Source organism: Capricornis sumatraensis, chromosome 11 (genome assembly GCF_032405125.1).
Source record: "Capricornis sumatraensis isolate serow.1 chromosome 11, serow.2, whole genome shotgun sequence".
NCBI lineage: Eukaryota > Metazoa > Chordata > Mammalia > Artiodactyla > Bovidae > Capricornis > Capricornis sumatraensis.
In genome coordinates, this window is record NC_091079.1 from 53637855 (window position 1) to 53649735 (window position 11881).

General features: G+C 40.1%; 1 pseudogene; it reads left to right on the forward strand.

Annotated features, from left to right (window-relative positions):
• The first annotated feature begins 201 nt into the window (after positions 1–201).
• LOC138088318 (small ribosomal subunit protein eS1-like) lies at positions 202–949 on the forward strand (annotated as a pseudogene).
• Positions 950–11881: the final 10932 nt, after the last annotated feature.

The following is an 11881-nucleotide window of genomic DNA, read 5'->3' on the forward strand; positions in this document are numbered from 1 at the left end:
TGTAAAATCTAACTGATTAGGGGCTTTGCACCTGCAAAAAATCCCTTCACAGTGGTAGTCAGAGAGGTGTGTGATTGAATAACCAGAAAAGGACTCTCAGGAGGTCTTCTTTCAAATTCTGCCTACCACAGCCCCTTAAGATTTCTAACCCTTTTGGTCTTCTGAAGAGCATCATGGTGGTTGGCAAGAAAAAAGTGCCTTATGAAAGCCAAGAAGAAAGTGGTTGCCCCATTTTCTGAGAATATTGGTATCATGTGAAAACACCAGCTATTCTGGGAAAACACTGGTCATGAGAACTCAAGGAACCAAAACTGAATCTGATGGCCTCAAGGGTTGTATTTTTGAAGTGAATCTCACTGATCTGCAGAATGATGAAGTTGCCTTTAGAAAATTCAAGCTAATTATGGAGGATGTTCAAGGCGAAAACTGCCTGACTAGTTTCCATGGCATAGATCCTACCTGTGACAAAATGTGCTCCGTGGCAAAAAAAAAAAAAAAAAAAAAGTAGACCATGACTGAAGTTCACCTTTTTGTCAAGACTACCGATTGTTATTCGCTTTGTCTGTCCTGCGTGGGCTTTACTAAGAAACACAGTAATCAAAGTCAGAAGACCTCTTATGTCCAGCACCAGCAGGTATGCCAGATTCACATGGAGATAATGGTAATCATGACTTGAGGGGTGCAGACAAGTGACTTGAAAGAAGTGGTCAGTAAATTGATTCCAGACAGCATTGGAAAAGACATAGAAAAGACTTGCCAATCTATTTATCTGCTTTACGATGTCTTTGTTAGAAAAGTAAAAATGCTAAAGAAGTCCAAGTTTGAATTGGGAAAACTCGTGGAACTGCATGGTGAAGTTAGTGGTTCTGGAAAAGCTGCTGGGGATGAGACAGGTGCTAAAGTTAAACAAACTGATGGATATGAGCCCCCAGTCCAAGAATCTGTTTAAAATGCAGGCCTTTTTAATGATGACAAAAGGTCTTATTTGTGGCAAAAAAAAAAAAAAAAAAAAATTCCAGAGATAATTTTGACTCAGCTTGGTTTTTGTAGTTTGCACTAACTTTAACCCCAACTCCCAAGTGAAATATGACCTCACAGTACATAGAGTAACTCCATTGCTTTGGTTTTGAATTCTTTCCTGTTCTCAAGAATCACACTGAAAATGTAGAAACCTAAGAGTTCATGGGTGTGGGTTGTAGGTGGGGCAGTGAAAGAGAATGTATTCCTATATCTATGAAGACTTTAACTTTTCACACTCTCTAGTTAAGATTAGGTTATATATAGATGAGATGGGCTTGGCTGTGGAGCTGGAGGATCAACAGCCACTTGAGAAGACTTGGCTGGGGGCTACCAAAGGACAACATAATTACCTACCACTTTATTTGTTTGTAGGTTGCTGCTCCATGCCCTAGCATATTTTGAGAGCTGTTAAAGTTAATGACCCCCTCCACAATTTGTTAAAAAGAGAGATCCTTTCGAAGTGATAAAGTGAAGTCGCTCAGTCATGCCCAACTCTTTGCGACCCCATGGATAGTAGCCTGCACCAAGCTCCTCCGTCCATGGGATTTTCAAGGCAAGAGTACTGGAGTGGGTTGCTATTTCCTTCTCCAGGGAATCTTCCCAACCCAGGGATCGAACCCAGGTCTCTCACATTGTAGACAGACGCTTTACCGTCTGAGCCACCAGGGAAGTCCAAAGTGCTATCAGTCTGTATTAATGGAAGCATTATGTTCCGAACCAGAAAAAAATTATTTCCAGTGACTTGGCACTAGTCTTGCCTGAACATATTTCAACTGCTTTTAGTTTGGGATACCACATGTTGAAAAAGAGACAAATTAGAGAAAATGCAGAGAGCGACCAACATGATAAAATGTCTAGTTGAAGGTTCGTGGCATGGTGCAGGGGACTGGTAATGGGATATAAATCCTCTCTCGTCAGCACGTCATTTTTAGCAGTGTCTATCTAATGGCTGTCATCACTGCTTAGACTCAGAGACCCGCTGGGGAGGAACTGATGGTTGAGGTATATTCAGAATGTTGTAGTTCATATTCCAAACAGCATCATCATCAAAGCTTTTTTTAATCTTTCCAAAGAAGTAGTGAAGGGTTAAACCCAGAGACTAAATCAGGTATTCACTTTGACCAGTTGGTTCCAGGTTTGGCTGGGTGCACACTAATTACCCTGCCTAATGGACTTTGCAATATTTGAATTAGGAGTGCAGGAAATTCTCTTTCTCAAGTTTAAATAAATATCCACAGTGGTTGAACTAGTTCCAAGAAGTTTGCAATCGGCTTCAAGTTTAAGTTAAAACAATTAGAATGCCAATTTATTTAACTACAGTGAGAAATACAATGACAATCTAAATGACCATGCTTGAGTTGATGAGACCTGTGCATTCAGTCCCTATAGGAAGATCTCCAGTGGAAGCCAAAGCATGATCTGGACATTGCTCCATGCTGGCACAGTGTTCTTTAAATGATTCCAAAATAGCTGGATGTGTCCATCTACAGTTTTTGATTGAGTTTGGATGACTGGCCAGGTTGCTTGGTGGAATGAGGATGAAGCCTAGGATTCATGAGGTCTCTGTTTTAGCTGTTATTTAGAGTAAATCTGTTAGTAATTCACTAGGTGATGCTTGGTAAATAGGTAAAATAAAAACTGGTAAAAAAACATCTCTAAGATCTTTTACATATAAAACTATTTGATTTTATGAATATGCTCTAAAGGCAGCTATTATACCTGGGTAGGGAACTTTCCCATGGCTCAGACAGTAGAGAATCTGCCTGCAGTGCAGGTGATCCAGGTTAGATCCCTGGGTTGGGAAGATCCTCTGCAGAGGGAATGGAAAGCTTCTCCAGTATTCTTGCCTGGAGAATTCCATGGGCAGAAGGAGCCTGGCAGTCTAGAGTTCATGGGGCTGCAAAGAGTGGGACACAACTAAGCAACTTTCACTTCACTTTCACATATACATAGATAATTAACTTAGTTCTATTTGCTAAAGACCTTAAGGCTTTTTATAGATATCAGTCAATTCAATAAACAATTGTTCATGGCTTCCTGTGTGCTAATTATTGTTAGACATGGAAGTAAGCATGCTGTCTTCCCACAAGGAATTTAAATGGCTAATTAATAAGTGAATATTGTCATTGTGAATTAATGTAAATATTAGTAGCTATGAATGATAGCATAAATATGATAGTATTATGTGAATACTGGCTGATAACAATGTAAAACAGAATTAAATAAAGCCAGCAATAATAGGGGTGCAGATATCTGTGGGACAGGTTATGAAGTAGAGAAAAATATATTTCATTTGGGAAGATTAGAGAAGAAATCACAGACTATAATATTTAAGCCGGACTTTTGAGGATGGGTATGTGCTCTTGATGAAAGTGAAAGAGGAGAGTGAAAAAGTTGGCTTAACTCTACATTCAGAAAACTAAGATCATGGCATCTGGTCCCATCACTTCATGGCAGATAGATGGGGGAACAGTGGAAACAGTGTCAGACTTTATTTTTTTGGGCTCCAAAATCACTGCAGATGGTTATTGCAGCCATGAAATTAAAAGACACTCCTTGGAAGGAAAGTTATGACCAACCTAGATAGCATATTGAAAAGCAGAGATATTACTTTGCCAACAAAGGTCCATCTGGTCAAGGCAATGGTTTTTCCAGTGCTCATGTATGGATGTGAGAGTTGGACTGTGAAGAAAGCTGAGCACCGAAGAATTGATGCTTTTGAACTGTGGTGTTGGAGAAGACTCTTGAGAGTCTCTTGGACTGCAAGGAGATCCAACCAGTCCAACCTAAAGGAGATCAGTCCTGGGTGTTCATTGGAGGGACTGATGCTAAAGCTGAAACTCCAGTACTTTGGCCACCTCATGCAAAGTGTTGACTCATTGGAAAAGACTCTGATGCTGGGAGGGATTGGGGGCAGGAGGGAGAAGGGGATGACAGAGGATGAGATGGCTGGATGGCATCACCGACTCGATGGACATGAGTTTAAGTGAACTCCGGCAGTTGGTGATGGATAGGGAGCCCTTGCGTGCTGCAATTCATGGGGTCGCAAAAAGTCAGACACATCTGAGTGACTGAACTGAACTGAACTGATGTTTATCATACCTGGAGAACCAGTGGTCAGAGTTGGCTATAATGGGATGAGAAATTCAGCTTGCCTGATAGGAGAGGAAGCTGTAGGAAGGAGCTAGTGATATAGTAGCTTCAGGGCCCTCAGTTGCATGAACAATTTCTGCTGTCTTCTATAGGGCTGCCACAGCAAAATTCCACAGGTTGGTGGCTTAAACAACAGAAAGTTGTTTTCTAGCAGTTCAGGCAGAGAAGGCAATGGCACCCCACTCCAGTACTCTTGCCTGGAAAATCCCATGGACAGAGGAGCCTGGTAGGCTGCAGTCCATGGGGTCGCGAACAGTTGGACATGACTGAGCGACTTCACTTTCACTTTTCACTTTCTTGCACTGGAGGAGGAAATGGCAACCCACTCCATTATTCTTGCCTGGAAAATCCCAGGGATGGGGGAGACTGGTGGGCTGCCATCTATGTGGTCGCACAGAGTCAGACATGACTGAAGAGACTTAGCAGCAGCAGCAGCAGCAGCAGCAGCAGCAGTTGAGGAGGCTGGAAGTCCAAGATCAAGGTGCCAGCCTGGGTCATGTCTCTGGAGGCCTCTCTCTTTGACCTGTGCATGGCCACTCTCTGTCTGTGTCCTCTCATGGCCTTTTGTCTGTGTATGTGCATCCCTGGTGTGTCTCTCTCTTTTTGTAAGGACACCAGTTGTATTAGATCAAGGCCTCACCCTTATGACCTCATTTGATCTTAATTACCCCCATAAATGTCCTATCTCCAAATAAGTGTCACTGGGGATAGAGTTTCCTATAAACGGAGGTGTTATACACAACAATTTATAACAATGTCTAAGGCCCTGAGAGGAGCCCTAGCCTTGAATCCACATGAATACATACATATGTGAAAGGTAAGGGTTTTCCTTTTTTGTTGTTGTTGTATGCTTTAAGAGCAAACCTCTAGATAGGATAGGCTTCAGGGCTTTCCTTTCCTGGTGGCTCATATGGTAAAGAACCCACCTGTAGTGCAGGAGACCCGGATTTGATCCCTGGGTCAGGAAGACCCCCTGGAGAAGGGAATGGCTACCCACTCCAGTATTCTTGCCAGGAAAATCCCATGGACAGAGGAGCCTGGCAGGCTATAGTCTATGGGTTTGCAAAAAGTTGGGCACAACTGAGCAACTAGCACACTTTCAGGCACCTTAAAACCTGGATCCTTCTGTCTGGGAGCAAGATATTCATTAGGTTCATTGTTCAGCAGAAGAGTAAGGATGCTGTATGGGCAAACTGGGCACTTGAGTGGCTCCCCCATCATCTGACATGGGGGATATGGGGGCTGATGTGAACCCCAAGTTCTGATGAAACTATGAATGCCTTTAGATTGAGGGATCAGTACATAGGAATTAAAGGTGTGAGTCCACATCAATTATCCCAATTTCCTGATCCTACACCACCAGTGTCAAAATGAACCAACACTAATGGAAATCCAAAAGAACAAGACACAGTGAAATAGCACCAAGGCATTTGGGTCATGATACACTGTTATCAAAGCTGGAGGAAAGTGTGGTCAGAGATATTTGGAGATGAAGTAGGAGAACCATTCTGATTCTTCTCTTCCTGACATAACACAAATATAAGTTAGATTTGGGAGAAGATTTCTTGGCCTCAGAATCAGAACAGTTAATGTGAGTAAAGTACAAGGACTTTCTAGGACAGGGCACATGTATTCTGTTTCTCTTTCTTCCTTTGAAGGTCCTCCATTCTTCTTCCCATAACACTGTTTCTTGTCAGAATCAGTTGCAGTACTTGTGAAAAAGGAAGATTCCTATGACTAATCCCAGGCTGAAATGAATCAGAATTTTTGGTGAGTGGGGCCCAGAAATCTTCATTTTGAAAGTTCAGACTTGATTTTTTTTACTCTTTAGAGATTGGGATTTGTTGCCCTACATTCACATCATAGTAGGGTACAGCTCTTAATTTCAGTATTTCTATCATTAATATTATTAATTATAATAAAACTACTATTCTTGGAGTGCTTACTATGAGCTCCATACTGTTGTAAGCAGGCTTCCCCAGTGGCTCAGCAGTAAAAGAACCTTCCTGCAATGCAAGAGCCACAGGAGATGTGGGTTCAAGCCCTAGGTTGGGAAGATCCCCTGCAGGAGGAAATGGCAGTGCACTCCAGTATTCTTGCCTGGAGAATCCCAGGGACAGAAGAGCCTGCTGGGTTACAGTCCGTAGGGTTGCAGAGAGTCAGACACCACTGAAGCAATTTGGTACACAGGCATGCACTGTTCTAAGCAACATGCTCACCTGATTTTCATGGTAAACCTTCATGGTGATAATATTATTTCTATCTTGCACATGAGAAGTTAAGGCTCAGAAAAGTTAAATTTCTCAAGGCTGCATAAGCAGTATTAGTCAAAAAAGTAAAGGAGAAGAGCACGCATGCCTGAGACCCTTGCTGGCTTGGGTATTGCTAGTCTACAATAAACTGATATTCTGATGGGATGGAATGCAAGGAAATTCCTGGCACCTGTGGCAGAAGAAGTAGATTACATGCACTTTTGTTGCCAATGCTAATATCCCTCTAGGGCACTTAAGAGGCTATGTGGGCTTGTTTGGTTGGCTAATGTTCACATTTTTGGTTTGATAAGAAATTTAGGCACTTTGGGAACAAGATATATAGTTTTGGAAATTATAAACCCAAACCTATTATACGACAATCTTATTTTATTTCAGTGGGCTTCCCTGGTAGCTCAGACAGGAAAGAATCTGCCTTCTATGTAGGAGGCCTGAGTTCAGTCTCTGGGTTGGGAAGGTCCCCTGGAATAGGGCATGGCAACACACTCCAGTATTCTTGCCTGGAGAATCCCCATGGACAGAGGAGCCTGGCGGGCTACAGTCCATGGGGTCACAAAGAGTCAGACATGACTGAGCCACTAAGCACATTTTATTTAAGTAGTATATGAATCAATAAATACAATGTTTTATTTTTGTAACGCAAAACAAAACAACTCAGAGTCAAAACACATTGGGAATATTGTGATACTCTATCCTTAAGTCCTCCACTTAAAATAATTTCCATTCAGTGGACCAAACAACATAATAAAGTTTCTTGAGGCAACTCTTGCAATTATCATGTAAACTTATAACACAAGCAATGTGTTTACATCTTCAGCAAATTTGCACTTCAGTTATACCAAATGAAATAAAATAGTCATGTTTATTATATTTAGAATGACTGGAAACCAATGATAACAAATGGCAAAGGAAAAGAGTCCAAGTCAATGTAACTCATTTTAACAAATGTAGTTCTCCCTAAATTAAGAGGTCAATTATTTCATAGATGTTTTATTCTGTAAATAAAACTTTTATTGAATACTTTTAAATGTATTTATTGAAATATAGATTTCTGACTTTTGAATATTTTTTTAAATTTTAAAACGTTTCAAAATATGTTGAAAAATAAATAGAATTCACCTGCTATCTTTCCATTTGTATTTGGATTTTATAAAATAAGAAGCTAGAGACTTTTTCCACCATACACTTTCTCTGCCCAGGGTTAAAAACTACTGGCTAGCTATTTGATATATATCATTCATCTTTCTTAGGTTTCTACTTTATGTGCATATGTATTTGATACCCTAAACTAGAATATTATTAAATTCTTTTATCTAGAATCAGTTTTAATTACTAAAAATATAGTATGGACATTTTCTAGGTCATTTCATGGAAGACATTTTAGCTCTTTGATGACTGTATATTGTTACCACTGAACCATTCCCTTATTAATTTTATTTTTTCCCTAATTTAATTTCCTCCTATCTTTGCTATTGTAAACATGTTTTTTCAATGAACAGCCTTACAAGGTATGCACATTTCAAATTTCAATAGATATTGACAACCAAATTACTTTCCACAAAATTTGTATATTTTTCCCATCTATTTGTATATTTGTATTTGTATAATTTTCCCATGTTTGCTGGAACTGGCTGTTTGCAATCTTTTTAATCACTGACAGTCTGTTGAGGACAAATTATATTCTGTTTTACTTTGTAATAAAGAACTGGATGATTCTAAATATTTTGAAATATTTAAAAATTTTCTGTATATTTCTGAAAGGTACATATACAGTAGAGTCAAGAAGAAGAAAAATAGATGCTTAGGATGAAAATAACTGCCTATTAAAAATAGTTAAAAATATTTTAACTCTTAAAATAACTGCCATCACATCTTTACTCCCAGATTATGAGCACATTTTATTTGCCAGTATGGGTAATTAGTTCAAAATATATTAAACCTTAATCTCAATTTTTCCTTCTTCTATATGGGAGCTAGACAGAAGAGAATACTAATTCTACTTGTTTGAAAAATTCAAGCTGTTTTGTTTTTACCATTTGCACTTTGTTTATTGGAAACAATCTTCATTTTTATTGCCCTGTATTATAAATTATATTTAAAATTTTGAAATCTACATGAAACACCAAAGACTATGATTTTCGACAGTTTCTGACTAGTGTTATTCATTTGAGCTTTTTCACTTATGTTCTCATAAATTAAAACTATTTTCTTTTCTTTAGAATAAGTTATTGGATCTTGGTGGATAAGAAACTGAAATGAGATGCTTTTTACTCAATCAAACCAGCAAATACCTTTGCAGGCTTAGTCACAAGACTCAGCACGGAAATAATACTCATCTCACAATCAGGTTAGAAATGATAACTGAAACCATGGAATCCTTAAGATAAGCTACCTGTGTAATCAGGGGAAATAGCTGAAAGCCTAATAGAAGGCTTTGTGTTGGAGGACAGTGATTGAAGTTCAAAAGGCTTAGCAGAGGTCAAGTTGGCAATGTCAGGTATTTCCCCAAGTTTACTTCATTCAATTAAGTTGGAACAATCTGCTCCTGTGAAAGAGTTAGTGGCTTTTCTTACACTGGGGGATGGGGGGCAGGGGCAGGCAAAGGGATGTTTGGTTTCCTCTGAACCAGAAGCAATGTCTGGGATAAGTTTTAAAAAGAGGTTGAGTTGATTTTCATGAAATCTTTGTGGGAAACGTATGTGCAGTACAATGACTGGAAGTCTAGTGGGTTTACTAGATACATTTAAAAGGGGTGGAAGATGCAGTATTTATCTGCATGTATTAGCCAACAATACATGTATTAGCCAACAATGGCAACAATGATAGCAACGAAATTTGTTTCAAACTTACCTTGTTTCTAAATGTGATGACCATTCGTGCATCTGCCACATTAATAGAGCTGGTTTTCTTCCTGTTTAGTCTAAACTACTATTGATTGCTTTGACCCCTGCCCAGCTGAGGGACGAAATGCCCTGGATTGAGGGCTTTCTTAGGACTGCCTGTATTCTCAGCTCAAGGCTGCTTGAGTTGGATGGATTCTAGGGTAGAAAAGTGTCCCAAATTGCTTCCTTAAAAAGTAAGTTTCACACACTTCTGATACTGTCTTTTTTCTTGGTATGTTACTTTTTTTTCCTTTTTGAAATGTATTGTCTTCTTTCTTAGAGTAATTATTTTACAAACATGAGTGAACTTTGTGGAGGAATAGAAATGGGACATACCCTGACTGCAGTGTATGATCAGATTACAAAGATAAATTGATACATGAGAGGTTCCGGAATACTGGGTAATTATGGCACATACCTCCAGGAAATTCACACACACACACACACACGCACGCATGCACACACACACACAGCTTTAAACTCCTGCATATGTATGTGTATGTGATTATATAGATTTTGAGTCTAAGAAAGATTTAGGAGCTAGCACCCATTTTTAAGTTGAATAGCACTAAATGTCATTATCAAGGTGTCTATTACAGTTTAAGACATATTTCTAAAAGCTATAATCCTAATAATTTTCACTAGTCAGATACTGGGCGAAACAAATGTGAAGGTCCTGGGCAAAACATATCTATAAAGTCCCCAGATGATTATTAGAGTCCACCAAGTTTTTGAAGCCTAAAAAATAGTCAGTCTAGAATAATAAGTTAGTTTGTTTTAATCTGTTTGATTGAAGGGGACGACCAAGGATGAGATGGCTGGATGGACGCGAGTCTGAGTGAACTCCGGGAGTTGGTGATGGACAGGGAGGCCTGGCGTGCTGCGATTCATGGGGTCGCAAAGAGTCGGACAGACTGAGCAACTGAACTGAACTGAATCTGTTTGATGTTGAAGGAACTGTGAAGTTTTCTAAAGAACCATGAATGCGTGGTTTTGGTAATGAATATGAACACTATAGTAAGAATTGCCTTCTCAGAGCTTCCCGGTATAGTCCCCTGACTTGTGAGTTCCATTTTACAGGTAAGAAATTGACATTGTTAGAGTAATTAATCATAAAGTTAATAACTGAAAAACCAGCATTCAGTCCCAAACCTTCTGGCTACATGTCTAGGGTTCACAGAACATTGATCTGAGTCAAAAATCTTTAGAAATCTTTTCCAGTAGGATCTCTAGTTTAGTGTTTTGTCTTTCTGTCATCCTCCAAATAACTTTTGAGGTCAGTGTTGTTTCAGTTGAGGTACATCTCTTGAGATGCTAGATGCCTAACTTTGTGTTGAATGGTGGGCTAAGCCTCAGAGGGATGAATTTTATCCTCCCTTCATTGGGTAGATGAGATTTACTTGGGAACCATTCAAAGTGACCAAATGTACTTTGTGGACTCTCAGTGTAGCAGCATTTCAGAGAAAGTCATTTTTAGCTAACATTTTTGGGGAGGACTCTAGGAGAAGCAGCAGGATTTTATTTGAGTCTCAAAGAGTGGGATTTGGAAAGTTCAGGAAAGGACATTACAATTATGGGAATAGCATGAACAAAGGCGTGTCTGTATGTGAGTGTGTGTTTTGTAGTTGTTCAGTTGCTAAGTCTTGTCCTACTCTTTTCGAGCCCTGGACTGTAGCCTGCCAGGTTCCTCTGTCCATGAGATTTTCCAGGCAAGAGTACTGGAGTGGGTTGCCATGTCCTTCTCCAGGGGATCTTCCCAGATCAGGGATCAAACCTGCATCTCTTGCATTAGCCAGTGGATTCTTTACCACTGGCGTGTACATGTGCATGTGTGTATTTAATCGAACTCAGTGCTCAAGAAAAGACTGGTTCAGCTGAGGAGCAGTGAGGAAGAGGGCACAGGGTTCAGGAGATGGGGCCATGCCCTGTCCTTCAAGCAGGCCAGACTCCACAGACCAGTGAGGTGCTCGAGTTAAAAAGTGCCTTTGGAGTCACTGACCTCTTCTGATAGGTGTTATTTATTATTCTCTCACATATGTGCTCTTGGCCCCCAGAAAATACTTTAATCTAAAGCTCCAAAATCGTCTGTCATTGTCCAGAATAGAATTAAGTGCAGCAAATATGACCATCGCTCTGAGACACTCATGGGATTTGGGATGTCGAAAAGACACAAAAGCCTCAGCATAATAGGCAGAGAAGTGGCAGGTTCCTAGCACAGGACTAATTTTTCTCTGGCTGTTTAGTAACAGGTGGTATTTATCTAAGCAGACGGGCCTGGGCAGCTGGTTGATGGGTTTTTCCAGCTGGACATCTTCTCTCCATTTAGTCCAACCACACCTGCTTCAGACAGCAAACAAGAGCCTTTCTCATCTCCAGTGTCTACATGTTGGGGGCTGGGTGTAGACAACCATTCAGCTTCCAGTTGTAGTGTTTCATGATGTCCGAGGATCCCATCTGGCCTCCGACCAGAAAAAAAGGAGGTTTTAGGTTTAGAGGTGGGCTTCCCCCTCGCCCCAGGGAGTAGATTTGCCCTTTTGGGTTGCTTTCTTTCAAAAA